Raw genomic sequence first — 22,088 nt, 5'->3', positions numbered from 1 at the left:
CCAGAAATATCTAGGAGACCACATAGACATTCTCTTTAGATCTCACCATAACTGACCTTTAGGCTGGGCCCCCCAGCCATTGCTTCATGCCCCTCTAAAGGGGCAGCCTTACAATTTGGGAACCACTGTTGCACATTTAGCATTGCAATTCAGTAATGCTAATTCTATGTGCTCAATGGATGTCTGGCAAACCATCAACAATAACTTGTAAACTAAACAAGTTAGGAGCAATATGGCCATTAGGCTGAAGGGTACTTAAGTTATTTCTAGCCACAGAGTGACACAAAAGAATCCATTTTGGAAGCATAACCTCCCAAACAGAATAACAAACCTGTTGTCCACTGTTCTGAACAAAAACTATATGGTTTTTTCCCAGTGAATCTCAAAATGTCAGTATGATCCCGCTGATACTTTGAATATGTTTCACAACCTGCACCTAAATTCAACAGCCCTAGTTACAACTTTAAAATGCATTTTTTAATTTTTATTGCTGTCATGTTAAAGAAATGGTGTTGTGTAAGCAGACACATCCCTGCAAAAGTATTAAACATAAGGGTTAATTTATGAAGCCGGTATATTTTCTGACCAAAATGCACCTTGCACTCCTCCTTTTTAGAACCTATCTTTAAGCATGTGCAACTACTGCACCTCAAGCATGAAGCCAGAGAGTTTATTCTGGATACCAGCCACTATGAAAAAGAGTGCATTTGGGTGCTTAGACATGCTAAAGTGCTATACAGACCTATATTTACCACCTTCTCAGGTCTTGTGCCACAGATTGAGAAATTCTGCATCTTGAAGAGGATTTGCTCTGTTCGAGGGGTGGAAGCAACTGCATAATGAATGCAAATCTCAGGGAGCACTTGCCCCCAGCCTGTGGTAAATGAGCCAGTTTCAGATATACTTTGCACTAAAAAATAAAGTAACATATGGCTTTAGTCTGTAATGGCTTACCATATACATTGTTACAACCATTAAACTGACTTAAACTTATTACCCCAATAAGAGCCCCTTTCCCCCAGTCCATAAAACAAAATCTGAAGTGAGCTATGAAACCTGTAAACCTACAGGTACTTTCACTCAAATTTATTGGTAGAAAGAAGACAACAGAAGCAATTACTGTCCACTTTTTTATAGTTTTACTTTTACTTAAAAAATGTAACAAAATATCAGCCGTAGCATAAATAAGTAAATCTCCCAGACTGCTGCTTTTCTGCTAGAAGTGGAAATCACACACTCAAGCTGATTTATGTCACTATAAATTCTTCCTGTTCTTTTGTAACTCTGCGTCTACCCACAGAATCCTCAAGACCCACGTTTGCCTTTGCCACATTTAACCCTATACTACGCCACTCTCCTTGCTAAAACCTCAGAACGCAGGCTACCAAGCTGCAGGCTACCAAACTGCAGGTCCAAATGGTGAACGGGGGGAACAAAGATCAAAATGAATAAGAAATTCTCAGATGAGGTTTATTTGTCTGGATATTAATGGATCTTTAGCAATGTAACTGTTACAAGCATATGTTCAGATTATTATCATCCCGATACATTTATGCTGTGCATATGTTTTTGAGCGTGGGAGGAAAACAGAGTACCCCAAGGAAATCCACACAGACATAAGAAGAACATAGAAACTCCTTGAAAATGGTGCCCAGGTTGCCATTGCACCTTGACTGTCATTGGTACTGTTGGTTTAAAAGGGCAAACTGTAGAGTTCTAGATCTCAGCTCAGAAAGCTTTAAAGGGGAAGATTCGCAAAAATGAAATGATTCTTTAATTAAATTAAGATATTTTCTATATATAATCAATGAAAAATTCTTACCCAGTCCTGAAATAATCAAATTATTCTCACTATCACCCTTTCTGAATCTGTCTCTTTTAATTCTTTTCAAACTATAACCCTGGAATATTTAACCAACTGATAGTTTAAATCATATTAAGTGGCCTATTAAAGTATCTAACCAAACGGGGTATATATAACTAAATATTGATCTTCAACATCATTTTCCTTGAGCTGCCATTTTGTGATGGTCTGTGTGCCCCCCCAGAGATCACCTGATAGGAAATAATGCAGCTCTAACTGTAACAGGAAGAAGTGTGGGAGTAAAAAACAGACATTTGTCCATTAATTGGCTGGTATAACCTAATATATATGTATGCCTTTGGTTTGTTTGTGTGCACCGTGACTCATACAATCCCAGGGGGTGGTCTTTAAAGTGATTCTGTCATGATTTTTTATGGTGTACTTTATTTCTAAATTACACTGTTTACATAGCAAATAATTCACTCTACCATTTAAAATTTTATTCTTGAACCTACAAATATATTTTTTTGTTGTTATAATATAGGTGTGTAGTCAGCCATCTCAGTGCATTGTGCCTGATTCTGAGCTTTCAGAAGAAGCCAGCGCTACACATCAGATGAAGAAAGGCTTTCCATATGAGCTGTTTTATGCAATACATTTTTGGGGGTATAGTTTTCCTTTCATGCAAGAGTTTGATTTGAAATGACAGGTTTAACATATGCATTGGGGGAGCTCCTTTCTCCTAGAAGACGTATTAGAGCTCAATAGTTTATAAACACCAGAAATAATGTCTCTCTACAACAGAATATGCCGAATCAGTTATGCGTCTGAGCTCTAATACATCTGCTAGTTATGGGAACCCCCATTCCTCTAAACGATATATTAGATCTAACCTTCAATGAAAATCTGACACCTGCCTAAAGAGAGGATGAAGAAAAGCAGATGCTGAGAGGGATAGTGAATATAATTTTGATTATTTCAGAAAGTGTAAAGAATTTTCAATTGATTATATTTATAGAGTGTCTTATTTAAAGTATGATGATGCTTATATTACATTTTAATTTCTGTGATAGCTAAAAAATTAAAAATAATTAAATAATTAAAATATCAGCCAATTATGCAAATAAAAATGTAAAATGTACTTTTCTCCATGGAAAGCTGCTTCATGAAACTTATGTTACGGTGCCACTCTTTTTCAGCTTAGCTGTGAGTACCTCATAACTTGCCTGCCCCCTCCTCATAGCCTGGTTTGATGGACTTGTGAAGTGTGATATTCAGCAGTGCTATTAAGCGGCAGTAGGGGATCCATGTGCAAGTGGCCAATCAAACCATTTTCTTGGTGCCAGCGAGGGTAGTGGGAAGGGTAAAACAGCGCAATAGGGGGGCAGAGGCTATAACTAAAGATGCAGAGAACTGCTTTTTGTAGGAGATGAAATGGCAGCTTTAAGAAAACTGGACTGTTGAGTATATGAATATTATTATTATTATCAACATTTATTTATAAAGCGCCAACATATTCCGCAGCGCTGTACAATAAGTGGGTTTCATACATTGGACATACAGAGTAACATATAAAGCAATCAATAACCAATACAAGAGGTGAAGAGGGCCCTGCCCAAAAGAGCTTACAATCTACAAGGAGAAAGGGATGAGACACAAGGTATGAATACCTCCATATTTATTATAACAAAGACAAAAGAAAATGATATATCGATAACTGAGTACTGAAGGGAAAGTAGGTCTACTTTACTCTTTACCACAGTGTACCAGAAATTTATATTGAAAAATCTCAGTCAAAAGTTATTACTTCTATTACCCCTCTTCTGCAAATCCCTTATTAACCCAATCTACTGAAGTCTCTTTTATACGCTTTGTACTAATACCGAAAACCAAACCTGACCCCCATATTCCTCACTTCCTTTACCACAAGCACAGTTAAACCTGCTTTTAACAAGACTAGTTTCATAAAAACCTCTAATATTATCTCTCAAACATGGCTCTCTCACCTTTAGAGTATTTTAAACATCTCCATAAATGTCCAGCCCATTTTTGGCTTATATGCTTTACAAAGACTGTCTGCTATAGGATAGATTTTTAGTCTGTCAAAGTTAAGGATAGATAATTTAGTCAAAAGGACCACATCATGGATTTATGTGCAGCAGATATAGTTAAATCCTAATTCGTTAAAGCATTTGACACGGGTAGCTGTGCAGTCTGATATACTTGCCACCTTTCTTGTTTTCATGGCACAGCTCTGATTTTTGTAGTAAAAGACGCTTATGTGATAAAAGGATTTAGCAATGGCCTAGATGAAGTGGGTGTGGCCAGATCGTGCTGTGTTTCTACCTGCGAATGTTGGAAAGTTGCACAGGTCTCTTTGCCAACAAATTTCCTGTATTTTATTCTGCTGTTCTTCCTTTCCCGCTTTTAGAAAGTATGCCTGTTCCTTATAAATAACAAGGTAATTGTAACAACATACTGCAATTTCAGGAATGCAATGTCCTACACTGTTTCTTACACCATGAAATCAATACAAATTTTCCAGATAGACAAGCCAGTGCACTTCAGGTCGATCAAGGCATAACTCAGACCATGGCAACACATTTCAAGCCGATAGAACTTGCCACTTATAAAGAAACACACACAAAAGGACAATTTGCAGCCTTGCAAATTATTCTTTTCTATAACTTGCATAATGGAACAGCTCTGTCTCTTTCTGTCTTAAAGCACAGGTAAAGTATCTGTCATGACAAGGAATGTGTTTTAATCTTTAAAAAAAAAAAACCTGTCTCTGTCAACTGAAATAAGTTATGTGGAACACTGGCCAAAGTCAAAGAGCTAGTTGCGGCCCCCATGCTAGCATAGATGGTCAGCAACTACACTCACTAATAATTGGAACATGAGCCAAAAGAAATCTACATATTTTCCACTTCAGAAAGTTTCCTCAGTGATGTAAAAACATCCTTTTTTAATATAATATGTATTCTGATAACATAAAAGTACTGTACTATCATTTTAGGTGTTTAAATAACATTTGGAAAAATTAAACAAATCTTAACTAACTTTTGACAATAAATGTATGTTTGTTTTTGGCACAACCACCGATTGGTTCTAAATAATAAGATCTTATCAGTGATTGCCACCTGCTTACACTCTTAACATGTTTTGTGCTTCACAAGAGCATCATAAGAGGATAAAAGCACTTACACCTTCACACACATAATAGATTCATGCAGTCCATCAACCTGACATCTACCTCTTAATCTGTTAACCAGTTATTTAGTATAGTTGTAAATACACACTGGAATTAATGAAATTGAACTAGGGATCCTTTAAAATATTAAGGAAATATTAAGAAATAGAATCTCTAAAGTCTCATGAAACTTCGTAAGGTATTTGGTGTCTAATGGAAATATGCAGTATTGATCACTCAGTAAAAACAGTAAAATTAACATTTCTCCAACTTCTTTAAAATAGCGTACCCTACCACTGTGGTAACATTGATTTTTATCCAAAAAGGTATCTGCAAGCGGATATGTTTCTCTCATTTAACATTCTACTTATAAGTTCAAGAATTCTGATCACAGATGGTCGGTTTGTTGACTAGACAAACTGGCAAAACCATGGGCAAAAAAAAATCACTTTTAGTATTACACAGTAGATAATAAACTGGTTACTCATCCCACAATTCTACCCTTACCAACTGGCAATATACTGTTTCTGATCAATTCCTATCAAGCATACCACTTCCACACTTATGAAACAATGACATGCATGACATTGATAATCAGGAAGGAATGCTGAATAAGTTGCTATTACTCTTCAGAGTGCTCAAATAAGATATGGAATACTTCTCCACCAAATTATTATGCAGTTAATCTATAGCCACTATAATAAATAAATATTCAAAGAGGATGCAATCCCACGTGAAAATGATCAGTTTTAATTCTTCATGCAACCATATTGCTGCTAGTGCAATGTGGGGCCCCTTAGGGCTCATTTACAAACACCTGCACCCTTCCCTGGGGTTGTGCACCTTTTTTATTTGCACTTTTCCCAGTGCGTGGGGAATTTTAAATGAGCTCTAATATATCTTGCTGGATACATCGAGCAATGATCCTTAATGAATCAGCAAGTCTGGTGCAATATATATAATAAAAGGAAACTATAAATTAAGTGCTATTCAAGAAACTGTATATATAATGCCAACTAGAGTTTAACTTTTTGTACCACAAAAAATAATGTCATAAGTTACATTGTGATTTCCTAGCTTATTAGTCAGACGGGCTAGTAAACCATTTAAAAGCATACAAGCAACAACATCATTTGTTGAAACTTCAATATGTATACCTTAAAACTCAACCAATTAAAAGTAGTGTTAACAGTATAATACATTATCAATTAATTGGGACTATTAGAAAGGTTACTTGGGTTTCAGAAACTAAAGAAGTCAGAAACTGAAAACAGAAGAAATATCAACCTTTCATACAAATCCACTCATCCAACCCATCAGACGAAGCCTGAGATCAATGCTTCCCTTAAGGCCGCATATAATTTCTCAATAAATTATTTAGCAGGCAGAAGGAACGAACAAAAACATCAACGCTATTTAACGTCTCATCTCTGTTTGCTAAAAGGAAAGCTGCAACAGAGTCAACTGTCCATGTACAAGCCTAACAATGATAACTCCACAGGGCATTCAGATATTCTCAGTATATGTCCTGTGTACCACAAAATGGCAAAATAGAGGAATTCCACTAGAGATGGTGATGAATTTACATAGAGATGGATGGTTGGACATACCTATATGTCCACCTGTACAATAAAAAATTAGGCACTTGGAATCTCTTAAGCCTTGACCAAGTCACAGGAACTATATTCCAGGGTCTGTCAGAATTTTCCAGGTGATATCTTAAATTCTATGTTTATCTCTTTGTCTTTTTAAAAACTATTATAAATTTGTAGATGGCAAAATGCAGAGGCAGCTTATTGATGGTTCACTGATGTTTGATTTGTAATTCTGTTAATCATAATAAATAAATTGTAAGAAAAGGTATAATTTGGATTATACATATGGCTCCCCTGTGTGTGCATGGAACAAGAGGCTTATAGGTTAAATCAGGGGTGACCAATACGTTGATCACGTTCCACCAATGGATGCCCCGTGAATTCTGGTGGACCGTGATGAAGCCGGGGATGCAGAAGTGCTGCGTTGCGTACATACGCATTCACGCCGCACTTCCACATTCCCCGGTCATCAGTCGATCGCCGATGAGAAAGGTCTGGCCACCCCTGGGTTGAATCATTTACTGGTGCAGTTGAAGGGGACCTGTCACCCAAACATAAAAATCTGTATAATAATAGCCCTTTTCAAATCAAACATGGAACCCAAACTCGTTTTTTACATCCATCACATTATGAAAGCATTTAAAAATCCCAGCTGTCAATCATATACTGCCTGCTCTGCCTCTATGCCTTAGGCTAATGCCACACGATGTGTATGGCGTATATTTTTGGCAAGGCGAAAAAAGATTGCTGAAAATACTCGCCATATGCTCCTACCTGTGCCTGCACCTGAATGAATGGAATGCGCTCGGTGCAAGCACATTCATTTAGGTGCAGGCACATGTAGCCGAAATCCGCATAAAAACATGTGATTTTGCATTCTCTTGAGTTTTTATGCGGATTTCAATTACATGTGCCTGCACCTGAGCGTATTCGATTCATTCGGACGCAGGCACAGGTAGGAGCAAATGGGGCGTATGGTGCGTATTTTCAGCAAGCTGAAAATATATGCCATACGCATGGTGTGGCATCAGCCTTAGGCTTAGATGTGAGGCAGACAGTTACTTTCGCTTTCAATTAAGACTTCTTAGATGTTGCCGCACTACTAAAATTCCCCCTCCATCTTCACAATCTAGTGCATGGACTTAAGGGCATAAGGTGCACCCTAGAAAACTGCCTTCTCTTTAACCCCTGGAGTCTGGCCAGTGAACAGAAAGCCACAGTGCAGTAGAGTCTCAGAAGAGCCTACGATAGGTCAGGGTACCCTGTAAACAAGGAATTAAACCGTTATAAGCATAGATCCTAAGTTAATATTCTCTAGGATGATATAGAAGGGTGACGGCTATTTTGTGAGCAGCCTGACTCTCCACTGAGGCATGTCAGACTTAGTGGCACCTGAACTTACCCAGTCAAAAGAATATGGCCACTGGCATGGCATCATCTGATTCTGAACCACAACATGTAGTGAACACCATCCTCCAATATGTACAAGGGCTTGTCTTTGAGTGTTAGGGATGTGGCATGTAACCCATGATGGGTTATGGTAAGCCATCATGGCACAATTGGTAGCCAAAATAGCATTACACTGATCACAGGGTCTGATGAGATCTGAGGTGAGCACATTTTAAGTTATATATAACCGCCACAAAGTGACTACATTCAATAATTTGATACATTAATAAATGCATCTGAATGCTGCTGCTTTTTCAGTTATAGTTATCAAATTTCTGACTGAGTGCATCTCATGTAACGACCTTAACAAACACAAGATCACTTGATAATATGAGAAAAGCCGTTACTATACTCTGATCCATACTAATGTAATTTTGTCTTACCAGACATCTTTCCAGCTCATGATGGAACAGAGTCATTTATTTCAGCCCCATCAGTGATATTTCACAGAGAAAAACAACTGCACCAAAACGTACTTTCTGTTAGAACTGAGAGCACCTTTTCAACATGTGTATATACAGCAGCTAAATGGATCACAATCATGTTTCCACTAATGACACACACAAAAAATGTTATACAAACTAATCTTGCCACAGTTCAAGCACAGAATTAGAAAGAGAGAGAGAGAGAGAGAGAGAGAGAGAGGGGGAGGAGAATCAGGGTCAGTACAAACACCATCCTGTATGCAGTGTCTCTTTCGAATGCGGCTCAATGCAGCAGAGAAATAAAAATGACTTAACTCTGTGAAAACTCCAAGGAGATGATCAAATTCTCCCTGGAAGAATAGGAAACACATCACAAAACCAGAACCTAATTAGCTGTACTAACCAAAAATGCATGAATAGAGAGTGTTTAACCATTAGCCTGCTTCTGAGGCTAATAACAAAGCACTGCAGATCTCTCTGATTACAAACTGATTAAAATATTTTATAGCCACGGTTGCTGCCAGGCATAGGAAACTGCAGGGCATTGTGGGAATGCAGAAGTGCTTGGTATAAAGAAGTACATTTTAATTGTAATCAGCCAGGGGTCATACAGTTCCTTTATGCTTGTGTTTTACGTGAAGCTTCCCCTGCAATGAAAACATAGCACGTTTGAAATGCATTGCATCTGGGGTTTTCCAGATAAAAGGTCTTTCCCCTAGCTGGATCATCATTTTATAAGGTTAAAAAAAATATTTAAATATTAAAAAAAAATATTTTTTATATATATGTATATAGTTTCTTTTTTTGTTTTGCCACCAATAAGGATTTATGTTGTCAAGTAATAGCCACTGTTTTATTACAGTAAAAAGGATATGAATGTATGTATGTATGTATGTATGTATATTTATCAGTCAAAATGTGCTTGATTTAATTGAAAATGGCACTGCTGTATTTTAGAGCTTCTGGTTATAAGTCTCTAGAAAATAGATCATGTCTGCATTAAAAAAAAATAATCTTCAGTGTCAATTCTAAACAATATGATATTTTTGATGGAAAATGGGTATGGGATTGGTTATCTGGAAATCTCTTATTTAAAAAAAAGTTCAGAATTATAGGAAGGCCATCTCCCATAGACTCCGTTATAAGCAAATAATTATTATTTTTAAAAAGGATTTCCTTTTTATCTGTAGTAACAAAACAGTACCTTGTACTTGATCCCAACTAAGCTAATATTAATCCTTATTGGAGGCAAAACAATCTTGTTTGGTTTAATTAATGCTGAAATGATTTTTTATTAGGCTTAAAGTACTGTGATCAAAATTGTGGAAAGAGACTTTATCCGTAAAACCCCAGGTCCTGATCATTTTGGATAACAGGTTGCACACCTGTACTTGTAAAGGTTTACTGGTAGGGCTTTTTTATGAATATAATATATATATATATATATATATATTATATATATATATATATATATATATATATATATATATATTAGTCCAAATTGAATCGGCACTCACCGCTCCAAAGGCATTCGCCGGGTGCTGACCAAAGGGTAAACAACAGATTTGTAGAAAGCACTCACAGCATGGATAGAATAAAAAGTTTTCTTTATGTTTATTTAGAACATCGCATCTACGCGTTTCGATCCTCGTGGGATCGTCATCAGGATGGGGAAGGGAAGTGAGGTGCAACCATAAATACAAAATTCGACCAATCAAAAAATCCCAACAAATTTGCATACTCAATCACAATGTGTATGTGAGTCATATCAATTTAAATGCCTTATTTATATATGTGTCACATGAAGTTAAAATCTCTGGTGATAGAAACAATTAAAAGTGTACATCATATTACTAATGTGAATTAATCTTTCATATCATAATATCGCTGGCCTAAATAAACACAGAGGCTAGCTAAACCTAAGTATGACTAAAAGTGAAACAAAAAAATTATCACACCCAAAAAGGAGAAGTGATATGTATTCAAATATCATAAACTTAATGGAGCTAGCTTGCTAGCAGCATAGCCCACTCCAGAGAGTCAGATAAATAAAGTGAATAAGTGCATAAATACAGATAAATATAGGGAAACTTTAAAAAAATATTAAAACCATAAGTCCTGTCCATAGCATACCAAATATCACACAAGGATCTCAAATAGGAGGACTAAATCTCAATAGCAACAAACAGTATAAAGATAATCATAAATTAGCTATAAATAGTATATTGTACTCCATCGAGAGTCATTCAGCTGAATTCATAGAAAACACGAAAGTGAGAACATTTCATTGAGACCACGCGGGGCAATAGTGTCCAATCTCCGGATCCACCGGGCCTCCCTTTGTAGAAGTAGTTTGGACCGATCTCCACCACGTGCCGGGAGAGGAATGTGGTCAATTAGAATAGCCCTCAACATGGGCAGTGAATGCTTTTGTTGTACAAAATGTCTCGCTAGAGGAGTGTCTGACTCGCCAGAGGCCAAAGCAGCACGGATCACGGACCTATGATTATTCATCCGTATCCGGAAAGATGTAACGCATTTACCTATATAATATAGGCCACACGGGCACATGATACAATAAATTACATGGTCCGATATACAAGTCAATCTGTGTCGGATCAAATACTTTTTCCTGGTGTGGGGGTGAGTAAATTTGTTGCCCGTAATTAAGCATCCACATGTTATACACCCACCACATCTGAAACATCCTGTTTTGCCGGGTTTCAGCCATGTTCCACTTGATTCAGACTTAAGATCAGTCACCATCAATATGTCTCTGAGTGAGCGACCCCGGCGATATGCACATATTGGAGGAGACATCTGGGTAAAGGGTAAGCCAGAATCCAATTGTAGGATAGGCCAGTGTTTTTTGAGTACATTATTGACATCATGACTCACCGGCATATAATTAGTGTATATATATATGGCTCTATTGAATATAATAGATCAAGTGCAGCTACAAACAACAAACAGGATGGTAACCTAACTGCAATAAATACCCATTCGCCCTTAAAAGAAAATAGCCTTAAATGTACATGACAGAAGTAAATAGTAATGTCACACGGTTACTGGCCCTTTAGGCCTGGCAGATTCCTTCCAATCCCATGCTACCATATACTGAAATGCACCATACATAATTTAGTCCCAAATGAAGACAGCATTTCTTTGTGGTCTTTTCATTATTCCTAGTTTATAAAAACCTGAACACACTTTAAAACCTACCTTAACACTCCACAACTTAACTTCAGACAAGTCATACCAGATGACCCTAAACAGGAATTTGCATTCAACTTTTGCAAAGATAAATAAAGCTGGTTCTTCATCAGTGCTTCTTTACTACTAAGAAAAGTGCCTGATGTTTAATGTCACCTGTCAGGCCATTTTAATTTTTCATAATCAGCTTCACTTGTCAATAACATTAAAAGTATTCCTATTTTGTTTTTCATTATTTTTAATTAAAATGCATTTTCATGGGTTCCACTGGAGGCCCTGCAGCAGAGGATAAAAACCAGGTGCTCAACTTGATGGAAATTTTCAATGTTTTTATATGGAGGCCTGAAAGGTAGTACAAGTACAGGTATCGGACCCCTGTATAAGGAGTAGTAATGCATACATTCAGGACATTGTATAGATTTAATTTACAATATTAATTTACCATATATATATTTAACAACCAAATAAATAGTTTAAAATCTTTTACCAGTAGTTGATTCTTTTATGTTATAGGACAAGGAAAGTCAAGGGAACATATAAGGGCAGATTTATTAAGACACGAATTTGAATCCCGAATGGGAAAAATTTGTATTGGATACGATCATTTCTGAAGATCGCAACTTTTTCATCACCGCTGCGACTTTTTCGTATCTTGTGCGAATCTTTCATATTGAACGATCGTAACCGGTGGGAAAACCTTTCCAACTTTTAACCTTCTGTGCATGATTTTATAAGCCTCCCATAGGACTGAATGGCAATCTGCAGCTCCAACCTGGCCCAAGGAAAGTCACGATACCAAAGCTTGAATGAATCTGAAACTTTCGTACTCGGCGCGACAAAACGAATTTGTCGCTAAATTTTATCACAAAGTACAAAAAAGTCGCGACGGTGGCGAAAAATTTGCGAAAGATATGAAAAAGTCACGACGGCGACTAAGTTGTCGCAAAAATAACGACCGTTACGAAAAAACCGCATTCGGACGCATTTGTGGATTGATAAATCTCCCCCATAGTCTTATAATAAAAGAGCTACATTGATAACTTCAGATAGGGTTTGATTAAACAGCACTGACTTCTCCTTGTGAATCTCCCATATTCCAGTGGTCTCTGAGGAAGACCAAGACCGTGCTCATACGCATTACATCCTATCAGTGTGGCAAAGTATGAAAGAGCACCTGGAGATCCTGTTCATTAAAGTGGACATCACTATTGACCTCCAGAATCCCCACTCAATGTACATCATCAGCCAATAGCAACCTTTCTCTATGGTTGCTATAGCAATGTGCCCATTCTGATTACATAACTTTACAGATCTGCAACCTTTTCCCCAGTGCAGATTGGTGATAGTTCTGTCTTTTCCTGCTTCCCCAAATGCCAGTGCATTATAACGCAGTAAGAGATTCTCTTCTGTAGTTTTAACGACCAGACAGAAAGAGCTACTTGGTCATCTCTAATACCTAAAGGAAAACTATACCCCAAATAATGTAGGTCTCTATAAAAATATATTACATAACACGCGCATATGTAAAACCCTGCTTCATCTAAACAAACCATTTTCATAAAAATATACTTTTTAGTAGTATGTGCTATTGGGTAATCCTAAACAGAAAATTGCCATTTTAAGAATTAAGGGCCACCCTCTGGGATCATAGGATTCTCAGTGCACACAAACAAGCCAAGGCACACAAACATGCTAGGTTACATCAGCCAATTAATGGAGAGAGTTCTGTCTTTTGCTTCCACACTTCTTCCCGTTAGAGCTGCATTATTTCTGGTCATGTGATCTTTGAGGGAGCACATAGCCCATCACTAAATGGTGGATCAAGGGAAAGGATAATATTCACCAACATATATTTCAGTTTGGCAAGAGTCTTTAACAGGTCACTTAACATAATATAAACTTTATGTTAGTTAAGAATTCTTTCTGGGGATATAGTTTCCCTTTAATGGAAGGCAATATGGCAGCTGCAAAGTCAGCCGGCGGGCGTAATACTTCAAGACCGAACAGACATAAAGTATGTATTTTATTGTGTAAATAACTTATTAATTAGGGAATAGAAGATCAAACAGATTAGAAATAGTTAAAAAAGACGGTTGCCTTGTCCTTTTAAAAAAACCCTTAAACTTATAAAATTATGAAAGATTTCATAATTGGTTCAAACTGCATAGTTCAAAACATGATATTGTATGGGAGATTAGCCCATTTTCATGATCCCACAATGATTTTTCTTGAGGTATACAAGTTAATATACAAGCTGGTGTCTCCCTCTCCATAAAAAAGCTGAACAGTGTAAATCTGTTAAAAATAAATTGTTTAGCTGAGAAATACCATTATATAATTTAATTGGATAGGTCCTTGAGGATTAGGAGGGAAAGAAAGCGCTTTCATTAAACATATTGTTATGCAACCAAAATCTAATAGAGTCTGCTTTGCAGATAATTTCTTAATGTCATCTCGAGTTTTGCTTGATCTCAGATGCTAGAATTGACAAAATATGATTGTAACTAGAAAGGCTGTTTTCCTAATACACCCACTCAGGACCAGCTGCTGTGACTACAAATATTTAATGCTGGAGCATGTAGCAGCCCTCCAACCTCCTTAGCAGACGTTTCATTGGGTTTTCTCTTTTTCCCAGGAGTACCACAAGAGCCATAATACCAACATGCAAACAAACCCCAGTAAAGATTAGTAGCATTTTTACACACCGACTTGACTGCAGAATAGACAAATGTATGAATGCTTTGAAAATTCTTCATTTCAAAAATAAAGGTTATCCCATATGATAAAAGTCCCTGTGGTTTTAGTATGCCTGAGAAGTCTAGTGACATTGTATAGAAAACAGCATTGATAATAATGCACTTACAAATCTTAAACTCACTAAGTACGCTTGTTTTTATACAATACATACATACAACAGGGACTATACCGCATGTTCCACCCTTTCTGCAAAGAGATTGAGGTGGATCTTGGTGGCTAAAGGCTAAGGCCTAATGACAAAATAACCCAATGTCAAACATGGTAATCTGCACCAATTTTATTTATTTATTTTTTGATACAGGAATGCGATATGAGAGGCTGACTTTATGTTCACTGCAGAAAGGCTAGGCTAATTCTCTGAAGGCTAAAGGCAGGGTTAGCTTATTGATTCCAGAGCTTTCCCTCTCTTCGGTTTTGTTCCCCTAGAATTTCAGCAGAATTTTTAACTTGCTAGGCACTTATAGTTTAATCACTTTGGTTTTACTTTAGCCTAGCAACCAGGCAGTGGTTTGAATGAGAGATGGCAATATGAATAGGAAAGAGCCTGCATAAGAAGATAAATAATAAAAAGTAACAATAACAATTAAACTGTAGCCTCATAAAGCAACAGTTTTGGCTGCAGGGATCAGTGATCCCTATTTGAAAGGTGGATAAAAAAAAATTCAAATGCTAAACATAAATAAATAAATACAGGTATGGGATCCCTTATCCGGAAACCCGATATCCAGAAAGCTCCAAATTACGGAAAGCCTGTCTCCCATAAACTCCATTTTAATCAAATAATTCAGATTTTAAAAATTGATTTCCTTTTTCTCTATAAAAATAAAACAGTGCTTTGTATTTGATCCCAACTAAGATATAATTAATCCTAACTGGATGCAAAATAATCTTATTCAGTTTAATTAATGTTTTATTGATTTTTTAATAGACTTAAGGAATGAAGATCCAAATTACAGAAAGACCCCTTATCCAGAATACCCTTGGTCCCGAGCATTCTGGATAACGTGCCCTATACCTGTAATTGAAATCAATTGCAAAAGCTGCTAGGGCTGATGAATGCGCACTACAGTGAAAAAAAACAGGTCCAAAGTTTTTCACTCTACTGCCCATTCACACAAGTGCAAAGAGAGAGAAGAATCAGGTAGAAAAGGATCACTTTCTTACTTGCTGGGAGAACCCCAGGGTGGGACAGTTTTCTGCTTACAGAAGCACCAGCCTGGGGTATCAGGTTAATGAATACAATCTCTGTCGGGTGCCTAACATTTGGCACACCCAGTGATTGAATCTTAAAATTGGTTTAATTATGTATATTCTGAGACATGCAACCACTAACAATGCACTCTTGCCTGTAGCCCTTTGATCTTTACAGGATACAATCCCAACAGATGACGGAGAATAATTCAGTGGCTGTTCAAAGGCATTTTGATTAATTCTGAGGTAGATTTCATAGAGAGATAGAATTGTTATAAAGATTTTTCTCATTTGCAAAGACACAAGTAGCACCACGAACTTATGCCCGCCCACAGGCCCATTTTGCAAAGTGAATTATATGACAGTAATAGTTATTGGTTTTCGGAAGAAAATTTGAAAGCTGCAATTCTGGAAAAAAGGATGGTTGAAGGAGGGACTATACAGGCTATACACTATACACACTGTTTATACCACAGTTTTATCAATGCAGTCGTTATGGATTCAGCAAAGCACACAGCAAAAAGGTGAATTGTGCTGTTTGGATTTCCAGTTATATATACTGTATGATCTTTGAATGTGAGCATCTTGATGCTGTTGATGTGTGTTGGTGCAAGTAAGTTTAATTTTTAATGCCCTGCTTACACAAGCAGCAGCTAAAAAAATCTCTTCAATTTCTCATGCTCAAATCCATTAAAGAAAAAATCCATCAGAGACACACACACACACACACACACACACACAGTATTTCATAGGAAAGGGTGCTTGCTATCAAAGTGCACTCATTAGCTAAGGGTCACTCAGTATTAGCACAATTAAGCATATGCGTAATGTATGTTAGGTCTTACATTTGTGCAGTTCCGTGCTCAGATGTGTACTTCTTGTGCACTTCATTAACTATACATACACTTTATGCACTTTGCAGCCAGTTGGCGGATGATTTCACCTCTTTGGCTGTATAGGACAATCAGGATATGAGGTAAGCTGAAATCAACCAAAAAGGTTTTAATTTTACTTAAATACAGAACAGTTCTCTTTGCAACAAAGGTGCTTCAAACTCACCAGGTTATTAAAAAAAACAAACAAATAGGGTAAAAGCTTTAAACTTAATGAGAAGTCTTACTAATTGGCATGTTTGACTTGGCTAGTTGTCCTATTATGATTATCCTTTATCACCATTCCCCACAACACACACGTATACACTTGGGTGTAATTTGTCCAGAAGACAATTAACTTCCTTTTAGAAAGGAAACTTGAGTACCAACAAAAATCATACAAAAAACAGTGCCCTGGTCAGAATTCATTTCAAAAACACAGCACTGCAAGGCAGCAAGGCTATCTCATACACCACTGGGCTCTTCCAGGCAACAAACTCTACAGTATACAATATATGGATTGTGCTGGCTGGATTAGATGCAAGAAAGCAAAGAACACAGACAAGATTCAATACTTGCCTCACTATAGCTGTCTAGGCAACACTCTAGTTTGAGTTTTCAAGGCTATAGACATATCACATCGTGTTCCACGAAAAGGAATAATGAAACTATTATATTTATATCTGTATTCATGCACAAAGCCTAAGCAATGCCCATGACCTTCCTAACCATTTCATGTGTTGTTTGATATGTGTTTAGATTGAAAAAAAAATTCTATGCCAATCATGGCTTAGTAGCAACATTAGTAGCAAACATTTCTACAGAATTCACTAAGCAATCACAAAACTAAAGGCCAGTTACAAAGGCACAGTGCAACAAACAGATTTCTCGAGTCGGGCTGTGGGGAACACTGAGTGGCACCAGAATACAGCACCGGACTGTTTCATTGGGCAACATAGGGAATTACGGCACGTTACCACTTGAAACCAGCCCAAGTGAAATATGATAAGTCCTCCAACTTTGCTTTTAGTCGACATTACCATATAACACAGATCATAACAGATTATTTTCAGCATTACACTGTTTGACTCAGTCTTTCATATTCGCACGCTTATGTTAAAAAGCTAAACTCCAATGCTTCTCAACCTACTTAAACCTAGTAAAAGGTGGTCTTATTAAAAATTAATAGATAGATTCAGTTTGTTGTGGAGTTAGGAAATAAAAAAGGATACTAGCGGATAATGAAATAAGACAATGATCTCAATCATCCTTCATCTTGTAACCTCACCAAATGTTTGGGCAGCCTATGTATAACTTTTCTAACTGCACATGTAACCTTACTAGGACACTCATCACTCTGTAAAGTTGTACAAATTCTTCAATAGAGGGCAAAAGCTAAAGCAGACACTGGGCTGCGTATAAGGAGTTCTATACTTCTAAATAAAAATATATCTTTACTTCCAGTTCTTGCTTGGTAATCCAGGGCAGCATCAAAAGTTAGGACTTGACAAAGGTCCTCAAAAAACATCAAAACAGTAAATTTAAGAGGCTATAAATGAGAAGGCATGACTGAGTTATCTCAGTGGTCTTACTAAATCCTAAATTCAATTCCTGCTGATAACCTTTAGACACATTGACTAAGTTACTTTATCTCCTTGCACTTAAACACCAGACATGAAAGTAAAGACATAAGCCAGAGCCAAAAAGTTGATTTGATTATGACGTTGGTAGTCTCCAAAATTTTGCACTGCCCCATCCATAAGTCAATCCAAGACCAAACATTCAGGTAGAGAAGCTGCACTAAGATAGGCTGATGGAGTGCATTTCAATAAACCTAGACATAAGTTGTAATGGCCCAAGGTTCACCCTGTAGACATGAGTCAACAGCAGTCATTCTATCCATTGGTCATAATGTCCAGACCTTACTGTACCTAAAAGAAATGCTGTGTTTATAGTGATACGTACAGTTAGTAATGATAAATAACAATGATGATAACATGAAATAATATAATAAAAGGATGATATTGCATATACAAAATTGTGGTTAGAATTAAAAAGTCACATAAGACACAGAACTCAGTAATGACAGCAATAATCAACTACCATGTCATCCTATGGCTTCAACTTGAGTGATTTCTGGGTAGACATGAAAGATCACAAACCTTTTAAAATATAAACATGGTGCCAAGGCTAAACAATGTCTTCTCTTAATTGAGATTAACTATGTACAGTAATATCTTTTGGGAACCTAAATTATATATTGAACAAGCAAATCAAAAAAGTAGCTATAATATATGTTTTTGCTAGGTGTACTGGTATTTTGTGACTACAAATATGGGATCCCTTATCTGGAAACCCATTATCCAGAAAGTTCCGAATTACGGAAAGGCCTTCTCCCATAGACTCCATTATAAGCAAATAATTCTAATTTTTAAAAAAGACTTCCTTTTTCTCTGTTAATAATAAAACAGAACCTTACACTTGATCCAACTAAGATATAATTAATCATTATTGGAAGCAAAAAACTTCTATTGGATTTATTTAATATTTAAATGATTTTTTAGCAGACTTAAGTTATGTAGATCCAAATTACGGAAAGATCCCTTATCCGAAAAACTCCAGGTCCCGAGCATTCTGGATAACAGGTCCCACACCTGTATTTACTTTTTAGCATGCAGTTTTCATACATTTGCAAAATTGTTTGTTCCAGCAGGAGAGTGAAATTCTGCTGTATCACAGTGGTCTTACATTAGAAATGTAAGCATTTGCCCTGATATAAATAATATAATCAAAAACAAGCATGCAACATCTAGAAAACTGATATCCAAATCTACCTTTAAATAAGTTACACGGTTACATTTTTGTTGAAAAAGACAAACATCTAAAAAAAATACGCTGTATATGAAAACTGATTTATATGTCCGTTGACCTATACTCTTGTGACATAAAGAGGTCTGTTTTGCTGACAGCTATATTACAGTATCTACTGACTTCCTGTACAACAGCAGGCATCAAACCATGTACTACTACCGGAAATCATATTTTAGGGCATCAGTTATCAGCTTAAGGTAAGATCAGTGAACCACTATATGGTTTCTTTTGTTCTTACAACACTAGAGAGTGACCTTGCTAAACTAAAGCAAAAAGGGTGAGAAAAATGATTTAAGCAAATAAGGCCTCCAAATGTTTTAAAAGGGGTACATCGCCATTAAATTAACTTTTAGTTTGTATGATGGAAACTGAAGTATTTTAATACAATTTGCAATTAGTTTTTTTTTGTGTTTTTTTTTTTTTAAACATTTCTAATTCCAGGTCTGAAATAACATTTAACACTGAACCTTTGTCTATCTTGTCAATCCTTGTCAATCTGTTTTTGGGGTCAGTGACCTTCGCAATCTATTAGCATTATCAGTGAAAGGCAGACAAAGAAGGCTAATGATTAAAAAATCATTATTGAAAAGATGGTTAGAGGTCTATGTATAACATGTATAACATTCTGAAAGTTAAATAACAGTAAACATTCCCTTTAAATTAACATTTGTGTAAAGTACAGATTGCTTGTACAACACTATTTGTGCAAACAAAAAAAACTATGCAGTCTTTGCCAAACAGTAAAATAACAGCTCACAAGATGGCATAAAAAGTATCTGCAAATGAAAATAGCAAAACATAAAGTTTAGAAGGGGAGTATGAAATATGAAGAAATTGAAAAGACAGGTTGAAGTGCTTCATTTCTCCACGATAGGCAAATTAAAATAAAAAAAAGGCTAAGGAATATAGCCAAGTGAAACTTCATAGGCCATACTTATATTTAACAGAGGCCTAAATACCATAAAACATTATAAACATTTGCTTGGTAGGGGCCTTCTTTCACTGCACAGGTTATACCTAAATATATATTTTGCAGGGAAAAATACAGTTTACTGGATGTAACATTCACATCTGTATATATCAACTGACAAATAAACATATGGTTTGGCACAACCCTTTCTCCTTAAATTACCCCACTGGGTAATAACCATCAACTAGATTGCCTGTGTAAAAGGCCCATGCTGCATTACTATATAAGTGTTCATAGCTGCTATTCCTGAGAGAGTCATTACATCTGTGATGTTGCAATTATCACACATACGGAAGGCATGCATTTTCCTTAAAATCTGCCTTCTTGCCATATATTATCGGAAATATATCGGATTATATGTGTGTGTTTGTGGGCAGGGAAGGGAAATATTTAATATCCAGAGGGCCCAAAACAATCCGATCCCTTACATATAAGGACTATTGAAGAAGACCAGGCTGACTTAAACCCTCTGCAAAGAGCTTACGGCTAAAGGACTGCTGCAATTGCTCTACCTGTTTAGCATATGTATTACACTTAATCACCCACCCACCAAAAACTACTATTCAGTGGCAAACTGCATGTCTGATAGTACCAGCAAGATCAGCATACCATAAGCAAATTCTACATGCGGATTCAGCCCATGCCATAGTTTCATTATGTAACCTAGAAAGTATGCCTGTAATCCCAACTGCAGTGCTTATAAATTAACCCATGTAGAGCAGATTGCCCAGCAGAATACAGTATTATAGTGTAGCTTAACCCATAGCTTCCTCTGATTGTTAGTTTTTATGGAAAGGATGCAGAGGTGTCAGTAGCTTCCTATGCTCTGATGCTGCCAAACCCTAAAAGGCTGAACTGGCCACCCCTATATTATCACAAATAAAGAACTAATGTCTCCTTATCCTTAATATCTATGTCTGCAAAGGCCCACCATGCAATCCATACACCTAGAATGATATGGGGACAGTTCAGCATCTCAGATCCACAGAAGCAGTAAATTAAGATTTCCCAGTGACAGCATTGCAAATAACATGCATTTTATTTCCCCTATAAGGCTGGCAGTTACTATACCTTCTATCAGAATGCTCTGTGCTGCTGAGCAGATCTTCTCACTCTTGGCATGTCTCACCCTGTCATTCGCTTTTCAACACACTCATTTAAATACGTACGTATATTGCAGTAAAAATCCCCTAACCAACCTGCTGCATTATCTCCGGCTCACACAGAGCCTTTCCATCCAGCCTTGGCTCCGACCTGCAAGGAAAGCTGGGAAATGTAGTTTCAAAATTCTTAGCAGTTTCTGTTTTCTTCTCCTGTATTGAATTCAGTCGCATAAATCTGTCTGTACTGGCGAGTTGAGGTAACGAGATTGACATTAGCGCTAATTAGAATCAGCCAGACGTCTATACTCGCGTAACATATGCAAGGACAAGAAGAAAGAAAACTACAATACCCATAATTCCTAGCTCTGGTAATTGAACAATGTGGCGGTGAGCTGGCACTGGGAGTTCTTAAAGACCTCCATCCACAGCGCCACCTAGCTGAAGTTTAGGTAAGTTTTTGCAGACTACATAGACATAACTCTAAACATGGATATAGGATCAATAGTTATTGATCTGTGTGAGTAAGGAAGATGACACGAAATGCCGACTTTAAGCGAATCAATAAAAATTCCATCATCATAATATATTTCTTAGGGCAGAGGATTTTTTTCCTCTCATTATACTGGTGTTGTCCGTAACTTATAC

The 22,088-nt window shown here is 36.8% G+C and overlaps 1 protein-coding gene across 3 annotated transcripts in view; it reads right to left on the bottom strand.

Moving 5' to 3' along the window:
- Nucleotides 1-21,805, bottom strand: part of asphd2 (aspartate beta-hydroxylase domain containing 2) — a 40,888-nt gene extending 19,083 nt beyond the window's left edge. Inside the window, exons 1-2 of one of the 3 annotated variants that reach the window (XM_012957538.3) lie at nt 21,412-21,533; nt 16,473-16,608 (exon numbers count right to left, since the gene is read on the bottom strand). The gene's annotated coding sequence lies outside the window, so the exon portion shown is untranslated. 3 annotated transcript variants of the gene reach the window in all.
- Nucleotides 21,806-22,088: the final 283 nt, after the last annotated feature.

This window comes from Xenopus tropicalis, chromosome 1 (assembly GCF_000004195.4).
Source record: "Xenopus tropicalis strain Nigerian chromosome 1, UCB_Xtro_10.0, whole genome shotgun sequence".
NCBI classification, from domain to species: Eukaryota; Metazoa; Chordata; class Amphibia; order Anura; family Pipidae; genus Xenopus; species Xenopus tropicalis.
This window is presented reverse-complemented; position numbering and strand designations above follow the sequence as displayed.